We start from the raw sequence: 8,429 nt of genomic DNA, 5'->3' as shown, positions 1-8,429 counted from the left end.
CTTTCAAAATTTTTCTAATTATTTTATTCCTTATATTAGATTAATGAAAAATGAATTTTCCAAAAAACATGTTTTACCTTTTCGCATTCACCTTGCTTCTGGCTGTCCTTATCAGCCTCAGTGTCTTTCCAGGGTGAACAAATGGGGGGCAGTAAAGACCCTACAGGTTGGTCCAAAGGCCTGGGCCTCAAGGGCAAGGCCTGGGCTCATGGCCTGCAAGGCCTGCCCACACACTCTAGACAAAAAAAACCAAACAAGGGACAAAGAAATATATACATATTTACAGTTCTACAGTGGGGATGCCTACTGGGGCTGCTACAGGAGGGAGAAAAAAAAAAAGCCTCAGACTGAAGCTGGAGACTGGGAAGGGGCTAAAACAGCCCCAAAATTGGCCCCATCATGGGCAGAACAGCCTTGGGCTGAAGGCAAGCCCTAAGGCAGGAGAAGGTGGCAGGGATCAGGGTAAGGGGCTCTGGAGGAGGGAGGCAGCAGGAATCAAAGGGAGGGCACAGGTGGGAATGGGGGAGAGTAGAGGCAAGTGAGGATGCCAAAGCCAGGGGAAAAAAGTTCAGAAAGCAAGGAAAAGGGGCATAGAGGGGGTCCCCAAGCACAGGCGGGGAGGTGCAAGGTTTAAGTGGGAGAGAAACTGGAGGTACAGGGAGCAGGGGGGAACATGCAGAAGGGACCTGAGCTGGAGGAGTTCAGAAGGGCTTCACTTGTTGGTGGTCATCTTGAAAGAAAGAAAGAAAGAAAGAAAGAAAGACTTTTGATGTTTTATAAAGGTTTATTAAGGGGAAAAGGGGGTAAAAATCCAACAGAAAAAATAAATAACTGCCCACGTAGGGGCCAGGTATAACAGACAGAACCTAGGGCTATGGGCTGCAAGCTCTGCCTTCTCAGTCTAAAAAACCCCAAAATAGCTAGTCCAACAACAGTCTGCTCAGATCCCTGCCAGTACCCTGGGAAGGGGCAAGCAGAATCACAGCATCAGGATTAAATGGATTCCCTTGATGCTGCAGAGCACCCCCTGAATAGCCCAGCATGCCTGTAAGGCTGGTAGTGTCTGCTGGAGGACTGCATGTCAAATTCCAGTGTCAGGCGTGCCCAAACCAAGAATTGAAAGCGTCTCAGGGCATCATCAGAGCTGGCTGCAGCAAGGTGGTTCCTGCAGCTCTTGAGGATGTCCATCTTAGCCTGACCAAGCAAAAAGTTGGCCAGGCAAATGACACCCCCCTCTGCCGCCCAGTATGGGAGAGAAAACAAATAGGTGGTCTCTGAGAACTCTAAGTCTAGCTCCTCAAACAAGGTGAAAGGGCAGCAAAGAGTGGCAGCAGCCAGGGGCACCTGAGGAAGGCATGGAATAAATCCTTTTCTACCTCCCCTGGGCAAAAAGTACAGGCCACTGATGCAGTTGGGTCCATATGGCAGACAAGAATGCTGATGGCCAGTATCCCATGCAGCAACCACCACTGGAAGTCACAGTCCATTTGGGAATGGGTAGTTTATAAAGTGTGTGCCATGTAGGGTGAGCTGGTGTAAGTGGCGGTGCCACTAGGTGCTGGCTCCACCTTTTGTCAGTTTGAGTGGCAAGGACATGAGCATGGCAGACATAAACCACCCACGCATACAGAGCTTTCCAGGGAAGCACTTCAAAGCGAATGCTGGCATCGCTGTCAGGAGGCATGGGAAAAGTTAATAAAGTGCCAGGCTCACCACCCAGGTCACTATGCACAGCCGGGACAACAGGTGGTGGTAGAAAGGGCTCTCCAGAGGCATCTCCAGCAGGGATGTCCCACTGTGCTCGGAGGTAATCCTTGATGGCAGCTGCTGCCTCCACTGGGAGGGTGGCCCACACATCCCTTGAGATGGGCAGTGCAGCGGACTGAATGCATGCCCAACTGGGTAGCCAGAACTTTGGCTGACAGACAGTTCAACTGGTCCAGATTGAGAAGTTAGCCTAGCCAGACTTTACGTGACTGGATGAGAGAGTCAGTGAGGCTATCAGACCTGAGGCCTGACAGTCTGTGCTGCAGGGCCAGGTTGTAGAAAAGCGGCTCCTGCAGCAACTGTGGAAATTTCAGACATCTGGCTTGGGGTTGGAAGCAGAAGACAGTCTGTCAGGCCCTCAGCAGGCTGTGGTAGAAGGGTGGGAGGTTGCCTCAGTCCAGGGGGGCAGGATCCAGGAGAAAGAGTTCTCAGTCAAACCCCAGCTTCCCTACCCGGCGCAGAAACACATGGGCCAGCTGCTGCCAGGGAGGGCGATCTTCACAATAAAAGAGTCTCTGGAGAGTCTGCAGGTGGAAAGCAGCTACTCTACTTACCTGGTCAACCAAGCCTTGGCCTCCCTCAGCCATAGGCAGATAGAGAACAGCTCAGGGGAGCCAATGGCATCCGTCCCAAAAAAAGTCCTGTTTGAGTAATTCTGGTGGGGGATCCACCATGGCACACTGGTGCCATAATGTTGTGCCTGACATATTGTTCACAATGAGGACCCACCCCACAGTAGGAGAGGCTAGGCAAGTGCCAGCGCCACTGCTGCAGGCACACTTCCACACCTTGCTAAGGCCTTCCCAATTCCAGGCTGGGAAGACTGATGGGCCAAAGAACACCCCCAGAGGTTTAAGGCCCTCACGCTGCCAGGTGAGACCCCTGGGCAGGCCTGGTGGGGGACAATTGGTCCATGCACTGAGGAGTAGGGAGTTGCTCTTAAGCCAGTTAACGCAAGCTGAGGAAGCATGCTTATAAGCATGCTGACAGTCCACCAGCAACTGGATGTCATTCTGGGTGCTGAGGAGAATGGTCAGATCATCTGTGTATGTTAACTGGTGGGCTGCCAACCAAACCAGAGGTCAATGGAAGAATGAGGTTGGTCAGATGGCATCGCAGCATGTGTAGCAGGGGCTTAATGGCCATACAGCATTCCTGAGAGAGGGCAGCCCTGACGGATATCCTTGTGAGCCAGGAATGGAGCGCAGAGCATGCTATTCACTTGCAAAAGATTGGAGATGCCCTGGTACAATACCCGGAGGGCAGAGGTGAAGACCCGTCTGAAGCCAAAGGCCTCTAAGGTCTGAAAAAGGTAGTTGTGGCTAACCCTATCAAAGGCTTTCTCCTGGTCCAAGGAGACAAGCCCAACATTCAGTCCAAAGAGGTCCATGGCTGTCACCAGGTCACGAAGCAGGAACAGATTATCTTGGATGGTCCTGCCCGGCATGCAGTAGCTCTGTTCAGACTGATCACAGAGGTTATGACAATGTGCAATCGATTGGCTAAGGCTTTCGCCATTATCTTGTAGTTGGCACACAGAAGGGATACTGGCCGCCAGTTCTTAATGCAGCTGAGGTCCCCGGTCTTTGGTAGCAGGGTTAGAACCACCCCTGGTGACAGCTGACAGACAGGATTTTATCAGCAAGGCTCTCATGAAACATATGCAAGAGGCAGGAGCCAAGGAGGGGCCAGAACATCTTATAAAACTTGGCAGACAGACTGTGCCTGTGGTGATGCTTCCCACTGCAATCATGAGTTCCTCCAGGGACAGCTCTTGCTCAAGTTCATCAGCCGCCATTGGACACAGCTTGGGAAGGCCATTGTGTAAGCTCTTAGTGGACTTCGGGCAGAGAGGTTCAGCCTTATATAGGTCTTTATGGAAGGCTACAGTGTGATGGTGGATCTCAACAGGATTCATGAATATCTGCCTGTCTGGAATCTTGAGATGGTCAAGGATTTTCTTCAGGGCCTGTTGCTTTGCCAAGGATTTTCTTCAGGGCCCGTTGCTTTGCCAAGGTGAAAAAGAACTGGGTCGAGGCATCAGCCTCTGCCATCTCTTGGCAGTGGGCACGAATCCTTGCACCTCAGGCTGCACCCTCCACCATTTCCCACAGGTGCTTCTTCTGAAGCTTAAGGCTCTCAAGTAGTTCTCAGTAGGGCTGCCTCAAACTTTGCTACATCCTCCTCCAACCCCTGGACCTGGTGGTTGCCAGCTGTGTATATTGCTGGCAGAAAGTTCTGATCTGTGGCTTCCCCACATCCCACCATCGCTTCCCGGAGGAGACTGCAAAAACCACCTTTTCCTATGTCCATCAGAAAAAGGCAAAGCATTCACAGGAGTAAGCATCTTGCAGAAAGCTGGTGTTAAAGCACCAGTAGGGTGCCCAGGAATGCACTTTGCCAAGGAGACTCAGCTCACAGCAAATAAGACTGTGATCTGAGAGTCCGGGTGGAATAATGCAGCTGCCATGCAGGATCAGCAGGCAATGCCTGGTGATGTAGAAGTGGTCAAAGTGCGCCATGGCAATCCCACCAGCAGTTGCCTTTATCCAGGTGTACTGCCTGGCATCAGCATGGAAATGGCGCCACATGTCCATAAAGTCCCCTGCCTCCAAAGCTGTCCGCAGCCGCCGGGCTGAGGACAGATGTGGTTCTGGCCCGTTCTGGTAACACCATTTGTCGACCATGCAATTTAAGTCCCTGCCCAGGAGGACATCAGCTGCACTCCTTAAAAAGTCAGCCAGGGTCTCAAAGAAGGCTGTCTGTTCTCACCCAGCAGGGAACATAGATGTTAATTAGGAGGAGGTGATGTTGTGACAATGTGATACGAGCAGTTAGTAGTCAGCAAGAGATGACCTCTTGGGTTACTGCCGAGTCAGGCATCAGCTGCAGCAATAAGAGGATTGCGACTCCTGCACTGAAAGAGGTGCCATGGCATAGGAACTTATGGCCCTTCCAGGTGGCATGCCATTCGGCTTGACTAGCTGCATCAGTATGGGTTTCTTGCAGACAGGTGATATCCAGCTTTTTTTGATGCAGGAAATCAAAAAGTGCCATCCACTTCACATTGGCATTGAGTGAACCAAAGGTTGTAGCAGCCATGTGTGAAGGGAGACAGACAAAGCCAAGGGAACAGAGAGGAACAGCAGAGAGGAGCAAGCACACAAGACAGGAAAAATATCAGGCCTACAGCTTGCCAGCCGGTGCTGCTCTCAACAAGCACCCAACATCACCTGCAAGCTTGCTTAACTGAGAACTATATCACTGCTTCCCCACAGTGGAGTGCAGCGCTGCTGCTGTGGCCTTAGCAGACACCACAAATGTCTCCAGTTCTGGGAACCATTTTTGTATACATTGTGCAACTCTCTGGTGGTGCTTTGTCTGGTCAAGAAACTTAAGGCTTTCAACTGAGTAACTGACACAGGGAGGTTCCTCAGAAGCAGGAACAGGTTATGCCTCTGGGGTGGGGATGCTCCCTATTGAGGGGGAACATCTTAGCTGAATCAGAGGATGCCACCTCCTGAGGCAGGATTTCTGTTAACTCATGCTCAGAGGCAGAGTTAAAATCTGACCCCAAAGAGGAGGAGCTGTACACATCAGGCACTGGGAGTCGTCAAATCCTGGGAGGAGCACTTGTCTCCTCACCAGGGTCCTCAGCATCTGGCCCTGTGGGAGCAGCATCCTCCAAGGAGACCTGGGGAGGGTTATCAGTCCCTGATGTCTTGGGTGGGGTGCTTTCATGGGTTAGACACTCTTTCTCCTGGAACCACTTGCGGCTCCCAGAGGATCCAACCTCCATAACAACCTCATCATCCTCAAGGAGCTGTGAGGTGGGGGGAGGGCCGTCAGACTCCACCACTACTTCCCCCACCCCCAGGTCACCCTGGAGTACCATAGGGCCTGCGGAGGATGCCAAGGAGGCAGGAAGAGAGGAGGGGCCCTGCTTACTAACCTCAGCTCCCCTGGAGTGGTGGGGAGGTCTTGAGGGGACAACAAGGCCATTTTAGAAGACTTCTTTTTTTTCTGGGATTTGCCCTTCCCAGCAGGAGGGGCTAAATCCTCCCATGAAGGGGGCAGGGAGGGAGAGCCAGGTCCACCACAGAGCCATCTAGCTCTGATGAAATGGGGAGTGACTGGGAGGAAAGCCCTTCCCCACCACCCAATGGGGCTTTTGCACCAGAGCCAGATGAACCACCATCAGGGACAGCCACAGGTGGCTCTGCCATGACCAGTTTCTTCTTTGGCACTGGGAACCAGGTGGGACCTGCTACTACAACAAAAACATGAGGTGTCCCCAGTTGTGAAGTAGATCTCATACCACTGGCCATCAATCATGAAGCATATGGACTGAGGGGAACACCAACCCTCCCTGTTAAGCAGCATGAACAGCTGCCTCTTAAAGGACAAAACATGCCAGAGCTCAGGGACCTTGCTGCCAAGCAGCAGTCTATGGACTGGCCCTGTAACCATGCCATAAGTGCACAAGCAGTTAGTAAGGTCATCATCTCATAGAAATAGAAGCACAACCTCATTCACTAAAGCAGGGAAGCTCAGGAAGATGATGGGGACTGAACTCACCTGGGCAGCATAGAGGACATGTCTGTAGCCTATGAGAGCCCCCACAGCAGCAGCATAACTCTGCACTCCAGTGGAGGGAGGGGCATGAAGCTGGAGACCAAAGCTCCAGTCCAGAGAGGCTGAACTGCTAGGAGCTGCCTTCAGCCATTCCAACAAAAACAGTTAACTCTGGAAGGAACCAGAGGGGTGGGGGATGGGCAGCCCTGTGTGGCAGGGAACAAAGAAGCTGGAAACAAACAACCAAACAACCTAACCCCAGGGGAAAGGAGAAAGCTAAGCAATGTGGCAGGGAAGGGAAAACAATAAGCAACAGAAAAGCTGTAGGGAGAGGGAGAGGGACACTGGTCAGGCCACAGCTGGAGTACTGTGTGCAGTTCTGTGCACCCCACTTTAGGAGGGATGTGGACAACAATGAGAGGGTCCAGAGGGCCACCCGCATGATCCGGGGACAACAGGGAAACCCTACAATGAGAGACTGCAGGACCTGAACCTGTTCAGCCTTCACAAGAGAAGGCTGAAAGGGACCTGGTGACTGTCTGTAAACTCACTAGGGGGGACCAGAAGGGTTTAGGAGAGACCTTGTTTCCCCTTGCGCCCCCTGGCACAACAAGGAATAACTGCCACAAGTTGTTGGAGGGTAGGTTTAGATTAGACATCCATAAGAACTATTTCACAGTCAGGGCGGCTAGGATCTGGAACCAACTTCCAAGGGAAGTGGTGCTGGCTCCTACCCTGGGGGTCTTTAAGAAGAGGCTTGATGCCTTGATGGCTGGAGTCGTTTGAGCCTAGTTTTTCTCCTGCCCTGTCAGGGGGTCGGACTTGAAGATCTACAAGGTCCCTTCCAACCCTACTTCTATGATTCTATGAGAGGGCGAGGGATAGAAAACAAACAAAAAAACCTGCTGGGGGGAGAAGGTTACTGTAGGACAGGGGTGTACAACCTTTTTGAATGTGGGGCTGGATCATGAAATTTTTATCAACCAGTGAGCCATATTCAAAGACCTCACAGGAAACAGTATCACATCAGCCCCTGGAAACGAAAGTACAGTGTTTACTTTCCCATCACAGCACCTCAGGCCTCAGAAAACAGCTTGGAGGGCTGCATGGCGGCCCGTGGGACATATGTTGGACATTCCTGCTGTAGGAGAAAGAGCTAAAAAAAGCAGGGAAAGGCAGGAAAATGTGATGAAAAGTGGGGGACTACAGTGCAAAGGGGGTCAGACTGTCTAGGGGAGGGGAAACAAAAGAGAAGGAGAAAGGCTCACAAAATGAAGAAGTTCTCAGAGCTCTGAGCAGACACTCCTGTCGGTGGCTGTTTTGAAAGAAAGAAAGAAAGAAAGATTTTCTTTATCCTTCCTCATCATGCTCCTATGCCAGCTTTCACTTCTGCCAAAAAAATTTGAAAAATTTGTGTTGTACAGTGTTAGTGTCTCTGATTGCTAAATATGAGAATCGAAGTACTTGCAAGTACTTGGACTTTCTTATCACAGGACAAAACTGTATTTAACAGTTCCTTCCATTACATACGTACCGCAGTAATGAATCTCTATCCCCAGTGATAACAGTCCTCCTCTGTCTGTGCTGCTGCATCTCTGCTGTCAGGCCTTTGAAGAGCTGTTGGGGGTATGACATTGAGCAGTTACCCCATTCCAAAAATTAAACTCCAAATCGCTGTCCTTTTGCAAGCTATCCCACCATCCACCAACTTACTACTGTCCTGATCTCTCCTTTGTCCCCAAAGCACAGATGTCCACAGCATTTCTACTGGCATTCCCACTGGTCCTGTTCTGGGAAGGTGGTTGTACTGCAGCATATACACAGTAGTGTGCATTACAATTTGAGGGAGTAAGGGGGGATCCATATTACCCACGGAGTGGGTAGAGAAGTACCCCTAGTGGCTGCCCATGCCTGATGATAAGGTTGGCACACTGGGCAGTGCACTGGGGGTCAGTACACACACCCACAGGAGGCCTCAAGTGCCTCTACACAAACGCTTGTAGTATGGGCAACAAGCAGGAGGAACTCACCCTCCTGCTGGCTGACACCAGCCCGGACATAGTGGGGATTACAGAAACGTGGTGGGA

General features: G+C 51.3%; 1 protein-coding gene across 6 annotated transcripts in view; it reads left to right on the top strand.

Moving 5' to 3' along the window:
- Nucleotides 1–8,429, top strand: part of ATP2B2 (ATPase plasma membrane Ca2+ transporting 2) — a 512,499-nt gene that overhangs the window by 235,999 nt on the left and 268,071 nt on the right. The window lies entirely within an intron of this gene.

The sequence above is a fragment of the Crocodylus porosus genome, unplaced genomic scaffold, assembly GCF_001723895.1.
Source record: "Crocodylus porosus isolate Cpor-Errol unplaced genomic scaffold, CroPor_comp1, whole genome shotgun sequence".
In the NCBI taxonomy this organism is placed as follows: domain Eukaryota; kingdom Metazoa; phylum Chordata; order Crocodylia; family Crocodylidae; genus Crocodylus; species Crocodylus porosus.
Note: the sequence above shows the minus strand (reverse complement) of the source record. Positions and strands in the feature narration are given on the sequence as shown.